Source organism: Aedes albopictus, chromosome 2 (assembly GCF_035046485.1).
Source record: "Aedes albopictus strain Foshan chromosome 2, AalbF5, whole genome shotgun sequence".
NCBI lineage: Eukaryota > Metazoa > Arthropoda > Insecta > Diptera > Culicidae > Aedes > Aedes albopictus.
The window spans coordinates 104159973-104170984 of NC_085137.1; the positions used below are offsets into that span (position 1 = coordinate 104159973).

An 11012-nucleotide genomic window follows, 5' to 3' on the forward strand; every position below is an offset into this window, starting at 1 on the left:
GCTTAAGCCTAGGCAATATGGCCAGGACACGGAGTAAATACCTGTGTTCCATCCCAGGAAGGACCAAGGACCAAGGACCAAAGGGGTGGCATTAACCTTCTTAGCATAGTCGCCCCCACCGATTTTCACCGTATTTTGATTTTGCATTTTCATAAACTGAGCGGTTGGTACGAGATGTCCCCACTCATTGTCTTTATTGTTGAATTAAAAACGCTGCACAGTAGACCTGGCCGCTTTAAAGCTTGTAATGCATCTCTGATGTACTGCAATCATTAATACTGACAAGAAAAATGATGGAAGTAGTCGATTCTATCATTTTCCAGGATTCTTTCAATGAATGGCTGTGTATGTGTAGACTAGACTAGACTAGACTAGACTAAACGTCTTGAAATCCCGCTCCAACGGTGCATCAGAACTTCAGATGCACAAATCTCAAGAAGCAAACTTCAAACAACAGTACATGTTATTATTCTGTTCTTTCTCACTTATAAAAAACTTAAAATAAGAAGCTCAGATGCGCTGGTTTTGTTTACAAAGAGATTAGTGCTTCCAAAATCGTGAGTAGGTGCCAAATTCGACCATTGTGAGAGCCATTTTGGGATTCTAACAAGTCTGTCCTTAAAGATTGCCTATCAGTGATATCCCTACACCATCACAGTCAGTCCAGTTCTGATGGAACAAGGAAAGCGACAGTGACTCAATAGAGCGCACGCTGACTTGTATCGCAGTCGGCCTATCAAAATCAGCGATTTGCTTACCATTGACAGTGACAGAGTGCAACTCTGATTATGTGTACATATGTAACTATTAACATAAATTATAATTTTCCAGATTTTTTACCGTAAATTTGTTCGCTACAAGTTATTGAAACGCTGAAAAATCTTAACAATTTTGCATTTTGTGCAGATTTTTATTTTGTGAGGTGTATCCGTTCAACCATATTTCAAATAGCCCTAAACATTTTCCAAATTTCTTCAAGCTGTTCTAAACTTTACTATATTGTAAAGATTGCATAAAAGAACCGAAATGAAAAGACCAACTCAGCTTCGAGGTAGAGCATCCTGAACATTTTCAACTACTTTTCGATACACTCCTTACCCAGGTAACAATTTGATACTGTACAAACGTTTTCTCTGCTATTTTAAAGCACCCTTTATTTGAACAAAAGCTGAACAAAAGAGGTACAATCCTTTTTTCAGCTCCTAAACATCTAATTGTTGATTTTTTTCAATCTTTAGCTGATTTGAAGTGCATTGAAAGGCTGATTTAAGGCTTGATATGCGCTGAATCAGTAATCAATAAAGTTTATTTATTTTGATAAAAAAAACACTTTCGTACGCATTGCTTACCATTTGCGGCATTCTATTTCCAGAGATGTTTAGAAATGTATAAATTTTTCTATGGAAAATCTGGGAACTGAACTCGAACCTCCTCATTTATAGTCACTCACCTTAGCACCTACACCACACACAATTGTATACATATCCTCGAAGACGAGAACATTGGTTGTTGTGTCTGAAATATCAACATAAGTTGGACTAAGCCTGTATTGAGGCTGAAGAAGCGACGTGGACTCTACGAAAACATTGTTTTGGTCAGCTGTCAAAAAATATTTGATGAAAGGTTGAACAACAGATGATTGATTCTACATGTTGGTGTCTGTTAAAAAGCTGGTTACATAAAGACCGCCTCAGAAAGTATGGACGCAGTAAGAAAATACTGGTATTTTAAAATTATTGATGACTAGTTCTTTTCGAAGGCTCCATCCTGTAAATCAACCTATTCTCTTAGCTTTTTTTATTGTGGTTTATTTGATTCGGACAGTTAGTTTCGAAATACAAGAACTTTCAGAGGATCACCGTCAAAAAAATGTGCACAAATGATGTACTGAGCTTAAATTGTCACTTAGGAAATAAGCAAAATATGGAGGGAGTTAGTGAAAAAACTGCGCAAGCAGCAATCATGAAGCACGGTAAGGGTAACATGGTTGAACATAAGTAAAAATTGGGTCAACAAAATAGGCCATGCTAAGCCTCGTGTGGATAAACGTATAATGAAGGTATTTTGGTACAAGAAAAAATCTCCTAACTTACATAGAGCGGGATATGACCAAAAAAGTTGGGGTTTCGAATTCCAATGTTCATCGTGACAAAAAACGTTTGAATGCTCGATGCTATAGTAAGCAGAAACAGGCGAAACAAAGCCCGAAACAAGAACCATCGATCAGGACCAGACAACTGAAGACTAGGTGCGTCCATACTTTCTGGGGCAGTCTATAGATGAATAATATTCTATTCAACATGATATTCAGCCATCCATGAAATGCTGATCAAAGAGGTTGAACAAGCAGTACTTCAGACCATTATTCAGCTAGCATTGTATTCAGCCACTGATACCATTAAGCAGCCAATGTTCAGCTAATACTCTCACTGTTCGGCATTGTTACTTGGGAGTGTCCCTTGACTCTGCAGCAGAGCCAGTGAGTCTGTTGGTGAGTATAATGTAGTGAGTTAGTGAGTGATGTAGTGTGATAGTGATTGAAATATTAGCTAGTGAACAGATGAGCGAATGAGTGAGTAAGTGAGTGACTGAGTGAGCCTGTAAGAGAATGAATGTGTGAGATGAGTGATGTAGTAAGTTAATAATTTAATAAGTGAGTAACCGGGAGAGCTAGTAAGTGTGTGTGTTCGTCAATAATAATGATGGGCACGGATGAAAATTAATGAGAATGGCATTTGTAATTTAAAACAAAATACGAATAAAATTTTTAGATACGAGATGCCATAACAGGATAATGATCTCCATGCCTACCAATGTAATGTTTCACTAGCTAGCATATCGTGAATCAAAGCGTTCAGACCTCGGATCTGATATGATGGATAGTGTTTTTAGTAGACAGTAATGAAACGGTGCTGCATAAAAACAATGTCTTTTGATGTCGGTTGACAGTGTTGATCTCATCCGTTCAATATAGAACGCTACCTGTTTGATCTCTGGCTCATTGAGATTGAGCATTTACCACGTTGTGTTACACATTTTTCGTTTCGCTGTGAAATTGGCTACATAGGAATTAGAATATTCACAGCAAGCCGCTGACTATGACATCACTTACTTGCCAACCCACTCACTTTTGAACTACACTACCCGTCATAAGTACGGACTCACAAAAAGTATTGCAACAATATTGCATCACCCTGACTCACCTCGATATCTCCAAAACCTGAGGACTTACAAAGATGCTGTCTTCAGGAAAGTTATTCAGAAGACCAAAAGCAACAACTTTTCTGAAGGCGGCATTTTTGTAGGTGTTCTGGTTTCAGAGATATCGAGGTGAGTTAGGGTGATGCAATATTGTTGCAATACTTTTTGCGAGTCCGTACTTATGACGGGTAGTGTATCTAACTTACCAAATCCGGAAGAGTTGCCGAAAAACCTACACTACGTTTGGTTATGTTGTCAAATAAGGTACACCTGGGCAAGATAAAACGCGAAGTTTTGAAAAAGATTTAAATAAATTTTGGAATTTATCATTCAATAAAAGATTGTTTGAATAAAAAATTATGTGTTCTGACATTGAAGTTATTTATCATGGTAAGATAACATCACATTAACCCGCTGTTTTATCTTACCCCACTCGTTTCAACTTGCCTGTACCTTAGGCAAAACAGCAGCGCTTTGTAGTTTTCTAGAGATCATTATTGCTTCTATAGTCCATTTTACGAGTCAATTTTATGAATGAAAATTTGACAGGAGGTGGCGTTCTAACCCGTGAAAATCAATATCATCATCAACAATGTTGTCACTAAAATGGCTCATAGATCGGTATTTGAAATCAATTTGCATGCATTCCTAAATTATCATATTTATATTTATTTTCCAAAATTAGAGCTCAAAACAACAACGTAAACCATGGTCACAGGATGTTTATATACAAGTGTAGAGCAAATGTAGAGCAAATGAGGATCCGTTCTCCACGCACAATTTAACATTTTTTTTTATTTTTTTCGTGGTTTTTGGCAAAACCCACCTCATAAATTCTACGCGGTTCTTGAACGGCAACTTATAGTGTTTTTAAATTGTTTTTTTTCGTAGTAATAGAGTGACCAAGGGTATCATCGTCAGGTTTGTTCTCTTCGTCATGGGGAGTTTTTGTGGGTCAAATTACCTGAAATTTGGGCTTATAACTCAGCTTGGTTGGGAAGGATTTGAGGCCAATCCTGAATTCAACAGGTTTCAAAAACCCCCTTGACGAAGGGTACAAACCTGCCGAAAATACGTAAGTTACCGTATTTGGATTTGCCGTAACTATTGTATTTTTATATACACTATCCGTCATAAGTATAGATTCACAAAAAGTCTAACAACAATATTGGATCACTGGCTCTCCAAAAAGTGAGGACTTACAAAAATATTGTCTCCAGCAAAGTTATTCAGAAGCCCAAAAGCAACTACTTTTCTGAAGGCAGCATTTTTGTAGGTATTCTGGGGTTTTAGAATTATCGATGTGCGTAAAGGGTGATCCAATGTTGTTGCAATGCTTGTTTTGAGTCTATATTTATGATGAGTAGCGTATGACAATGAATAAATTCAAAGAGCTTTAACAACTGTTTTATGGTTAAGCATGTCCAGGTGCATATTGTAATTCAGTTCATTATTTGCTATTAGGTTTTTCCAAATTGGTCTACTTTGTGTGTTGTGTGTAAGGTTCAAGTTCTTCGACAACGACAACGGCATCAATAGGGCAGGTTCGGTAATAGATTTGTACTAGATTTGTAGTAATGAGCTGAATTGTTGTATGGTGAAAAGGTTAATTCTTCGTTTCTGCAATGAATTGTTAATTGTTGCATAAGCGTGGGCATTTTGAATTCTTGCATAATTTCATGCTATTTGAACAAAACTTCGAGTAACTGTGATGTGAAGTGGCAAGAAATGGAGAAAGCAAAGGCTGTAGAAAGTAAAGGCTGCAAAATATACCTACCTAAAATAATTTAAATCATTGCTTATAAAACGAAAATACAACCGATCATACCACGGATCCCAATATTTTAAGACTTTACATAATGTGACCATTTTGATCACTATTCCCCTGTATGCTGCTGCGCTGCGAAGGACCAACTGAGCGTAGGGTCCAAGATATTGTGCAGCCAGTCAGCGGATAAACGTCTGGGTTTCATCCCATCGCTTGCGCCTGCCTGTTGGTTGAGTTGAATGACCCCAACAGCAGCGACCACAAGACCACGGATTAAGAACTCCGACAGCAGAAGAGTGCGAATAAAAAACGATCGCATAAAATAAAATGAAATCTTGTTCACCCTCGGCTCTCGCCATTGCTGCGTTTCTTGCGTAGAGAGGTTGTACGCCAAAGATGGTATCCCGTGCGAACGGTTACGGAAGACAGGAAAGGTACTTTAGGGTTCTGAAATTTCTCAACACCTACAGATTCCGAACAGCCAGGCCAGCTCAATAAACGCGTTTTATGTCAGTGATTGATTTCCTGAATTATCTTCCATTTGTTCGCTGCTTAAAATTAACGGTTCCCACACGAGTATATTCGAAATTACGCATTGATTACGGTCGTAAAACAAAAATTAAGCGACAAATTTCGATCGTAAATAATCGCCAAAAAAATGAGCGCTTCGTCATTCGATCGCGTCCACCTCACCGCCCAAAGACGCATCACGCGGAGCGCGCGCAAAATGCTGCTTCGTGGACGGTGAAGACGTGTTGCAGTAGTGCAACGCAGAGAGGCCAGTCGCAAAAAAAAACCGCGCGCGCCGGCCGCTCCTTTTCGCCTCTCAATCGCGGCTGACTGGCTTGGAGTGCACCGTGCAACGCGACGTGGGTCATTCACTGACTATTAATAAAATGCATATAAAAAAAGAGCAAAATCCCAAATCAAGGCTCGTCTTTTCGCTCCGCTTTCTTCCTTCATCAATGTCTTCGATGTTTTCGTTTTCGTTGCTTCGTGTTTGGTTGCAATTGTTTTAGTCGGTCGCTGGATGGCATTGATGTAGTTGTGGGGAGAAACAGCCAAAGTGCTCCCCTTCAGTCATTATATGGAAACCTTTGATTCAAATGTGAGCTAGTACATTCACTTCTGGAAGTTTGTTCAGACAAGAGTGTCCCTGATAAAATATCATAAAAATACGATACATTTTATTGTTACAACACCATTTTTTCGAAAAATATTCACCATTAAACATATTGTAATTTACACGGCACACTCACCATCACCCCTATTGTTGTATACCATTCGGCGAATGGTAAATGGCACTTTTACAATAAAAAATGGTGGTTGTTTTGTATCTTAACCATAAAATTTTCAGAAAATTTTCATACAGTTTTTCGCGAAAAACAATAGAATGTATTGTGTTTTTATGAGACATTTTTAGGGCAATTTTCAAAAGATAACAGTATATCCTAATGTTTTTTCATTGTTCTTACAATCAGGGATGAGAAATGTACTGGAAAAAACGGTTACCGGCTGTACATTTGACATTTTTCCACACGAACATCACAGGCCCAGCCAAATTCAAACTGTTCGAAAAATAAATGTCATAACATTTTTTTTCCTGCAGCCTTCTTCCTCGAAACGGTTTCTAAGCGCGAGAGCGCCAGTACTCGAGCACAACGACGACAAAAATTTCTGTCTCTCCCGTTTTCGCATTTTTCTGCGTTTCAAACCGCTTCTAGACAAACTTCTTTGCATGCATCACAAAGCTAGGAAAGTGCTCTAGCTATTTGTGCAAATCGATTTAAATTATTTATTAAAACAAGTGAGTTATTAGCAGTTGAAAATATTTGACATTTTTCGCAATCACCCGCCTCAGCATGACTGCTCATAAATATTTTCGTGTGGAAGCGAAAACCATCAAGCGTCTGCTTGACTGCCGTCGGCGCGGCGTCTGATGGTATTGGTGCTGCCGTTGTTTTGTTTTTATTTTACTGCCAGTATCGATGAACGGAAAAGAGAAAAAAGTATTTTTGCCATCCCTGCTTACAATACAAATACAATTAATTAAATGGCGTCAAATGAATCGTTGTTACAATAAAAATACAATTAAATTTGTTGTTATTTGTGAGCAGTTTTCGCTTTTGAAAATCCATAGAATTTATATTTTTTGCTAACATTTATATCCAGCAGTTACGAGCACTAACGTTCGCCAGAATGATATGCACATTTTATGATAAGAATCAAACACTCTGATGTCTGTCTGGTATGTATTGCTTGGAGCTGTTGATATGATCTATCTTCAATCTTTTCAAATAACTGCCAAATAATATCACAAGTCAGACCTCAGGTCGTATGATCCATACCATAAATCGTTCACAATTCATGTGGCCATTAGTATCTGTAAATGCTGGAGAAAAATGTTACCGAGAAATATGAATTCTTTGTTTTTTCAAAGGCGAAATCTGTTTACATAACAACAAATATTATTGCATGTTTATTTTAGCATCGGTTCAATTGACCCCATTAAACTAATTGTATTTGTATTGTTATCAATGGTAGTTTACTATTTACTAGATTCCTTTAATTTATTGGAAAACATTAGAAAAATCATTGTTCATCTTTTTATTGTCGTAACATCCTCACTTGGCTAAACCTGCTTTTCAGCTAGTTTTCTATAAGTACTTCCTCAGTTATTCATTGAGAGCTTCCTTTGTCAACACGGCTTGACGTCTGTCAGTCGTTGAAGTTTTAGCGAATAACATTCGATAACCGAAACATCTACTGTACTCAAATTTAAAACGAAAACTATAAACAATTTGTCAAGTGATTTTGTATTTGATTATACAAACATAATCCAAGCAACAATAATATTTATTGTTATTTATTTGTTACGAATTGTTTTTAAGTGTAATTGAGAAATAAACTCTTTTTTAATAAAAAGTCCATGAGAACTTTGCAGGAACTTTTTCAACTATTTAAAAACAACTTAAATTAATTTTTACTGATAGTAACTTTAAATTATTATAGAACTATTGAAAAACAATCGAATCAATTAGTCACTAATAAAACTATTGTTCACTTATTGTACGAACTATATGGGCTTGATTTATACTGTAAAAAGTAACAATATATCTACTATGTGTTTTATTGTGAACAATAAAACCTGTCATTTGTTAATAATATTTACCATGTAATTAATGGTAATTTTTTATCCGGGGTAGCAGCGATTAAGTTGTTGGCAAGCACATATGCTCGAGACATGGCACACAAGCTAGCCATTTAATTTTTACTGGAAGAAGCAAACACTTGGGTTCACTGGGTTACCCAGATAAAAATTTCTTATACGAAAGTATTTTTATAGGATAAAGCCACTAGGACAGTATTGTTTTATGTAAGTCTGCAAAGATTAATCGTATTTTTGGAGGTCATGGGTCTTAGAAGTCGTGAGCATTAGGAATCGAGAGCTTAGGAGTTGAGGTATTAGAAGTCGAGCGTAAAGTGTTATTAAGTTGAGTTCAGTTTAGAAGTGTAGAATTTCAACAAGTTCAGGTTTGAGTAGTGAGTAAAGTGAGTAGATAATTTCATTATAATAATAAGTGTAAAGAAAGTTAATCGGTGAAGCTAGTGTGAAAATTAATTTTTGGTATCTAATACAGACGATAACTGAACAGAACATTTTCTGATTGAAAGAAGATATTACATCCTTAATTAAATGCCGGTGGTTTGAGCCTCTGAAACGGATCAGGGCACCATGAATTAGGGGCCACCTGCATAGTGAGTGGACTCTTACCACAGGAACAAGCGGCCCATCTTTCCCATACCCTTCTGTCTACAAAGAGGTAAGAGCAGGATGCAGCTACTTCAAACGACTTTAACCTACCTCACTGAACAGATCAGATCCAAGAGACTGAATTATGACGCTTGTGAATAAGCAGAGAGTCCCAAAGACTAGAAAACAATCGTACATGTAAAAAAATAGAAGAAGGAAATAGTTATCTCTCTCGTTTGTCGGGTGAAGATTATTGCCTCCAGATTTTAGTAATAATGTGATATGTATGAACACTGCCGATCAAAAGTTTGGGGTCACCTCCTCCAAAACATGTAGTTTTTTTAGGTCCATGTCTCCGCCAATTTGCGTCCGATTACAAAACCCTAGGTCTCATTCAAAAGGTAATAAGTCAAAGTAACTTTCAACATGAGTTAGGTGAAACTTTAACAAAAATATTTGTATGTAAACTTAACCCAATGTTGTCAAATTTTCTAAATATAAACTAACGGCAGTGGTACTCGAAATTGGGTCGACCAAATTTTAAGATGAGAGCGGTGATATAACCTATTTTCTATTAACTTTCAACTGCTTTTTACCAAACTTAGTTAAAAAATCTAGAAAAAAAAAGTTATTAAGCGAGCTAACTCTTGATGTCATCGACCAAAAGTTTGGGGTTTTGGTCGATGACATCAATAATTAATTTACTTTATAACTTTTTTCTAGATGTTTAACTAATTTTGGCAAAAAAGCATTTGAAAACTAATATAAAATAGGTTATATTACAGCTCCCATCTTAAAATTTGGTCGACCCAATTTCCAGCGACACTGCCGTAAGTTTATATTCTTTTTTTTTGAAAATTTGGTAACTTTGGGCTAAGTTGACATACAAATATTTTTGTAAAAGTTTCACCCAAATCATGTTCAAAGTTACTTAAACTTATTACACAGCGTAACAAAAATTAACTTTTTGTCTGTCTCAAGAGCAAACTTATGTGTCTCTGAAGGATTTTGGGCCGCTGAATCCGAATCCGGGCTCAGATTTGCTCTAACACGTCACAATTTTGTGATATACCTCAATGTATAGGGCAAAATATGCGATTTTGGGCTTTCTTGGCTGCAAGCCATTAAGCAAGGAAATAATTGTTTTAAGCAATCAAAAGGTTAATTGGTCAATTAACATCTAAATTAACGACTCATGCAAAATATTTCATTTTACAAAACTGAATTTGATAGTTTTAAGCGATTTATGTTAGGTACGATGTTTCCCATACAAGTCACCCTCCAAAAGTTGCATGCAAGTTTTCATACTAACATAAAATGCTTAAATTTATCCAATTTGATTAGGTAAAACGAAATATTTTGCATGAGTCGTTAATTTAGATGTTAATTGACCAATTAACCTTTTGATTGCTTAAAAAAAATATTTCCATGCTTAATGGCTGGCAGTCAAAAAAGCCCAAAATCACATATTTTGCCGTATAAATTGAGGTATATTGTGACGTGTAGGAGCAAATCTGAGCCCGGATTCGGATTTAGCGGCCCAAAATCCTTCAGAGACACATAAGTTTGATCTTGAGACAAAAAAATCTTGCGCTGTGTTATCTTTTGAATGAGACCTAGGGTTTTAAAATCAGACGCAAATTGGCGGAGATATGGGCCTAAAAAACTTTTAATCGGGATCAAAAGTGAGTGTATCTTTTGCTGTGAAGTTGTACGTAAAGTTATAGATATACGTATATTATAGTGAATGTTTTGATCGTAAAAATTGATTTGGCACTTCTAGTACCGGTACTAACGCTTAGGACGTGGCAAACTAAGTGTTAGTCACACGGAAGGGCGCGACATTGACATTTTGGTGGTTCTCTCTCTCTCTTCTTGGCGTAACGTCCTCATTGGGACAAAGCCTGCTTCTCAGCTTAGTGTTCTATGAGCACTTCCACAGTTATTAACTGAGAGCTTCCTCTGCCAATGACCATTTTGCATGCGTATATCGTGTGGCAGGCACGAAGATACTCTATGCCCAAGGAAGTCAAGGAAATTTCCTTTACGAAAAGATCCTGGACCGACCGGGAATCGAACCCGTCATCCTCAGCATGGCCATGCTGAATACCCGTGCGTTTACCGCCTCGGCTATATGGGCCCTTTGGTGGTTATTTTTCTAATAATCAGACTGAAATATCAGATAGTCTAAACGGGCTGTAACATGTAGCAAAAAAAAAAAAAAAAATAAGATAACTGTATTGATAAATACAGATCTTGAGTTACAATATGTGATTCCCCCGTTTTATT

At 36.9% G+C, this 11012-nt stretch overlaps 1 long non-coding RNA gene across 1 annotated transcript in view; it reads left to right on the forward strand.

Moving 5' to 3' along the window:
* The window catches only part of LOC134287688 (uncharacterized), a 62824-nt gene that overhangs the window by 21259 nt on the left and 30553 nt on the right, over nt 1–11012 (forward strand). The gene's annotated exons all lie outside the window — the stretch shown is intronic.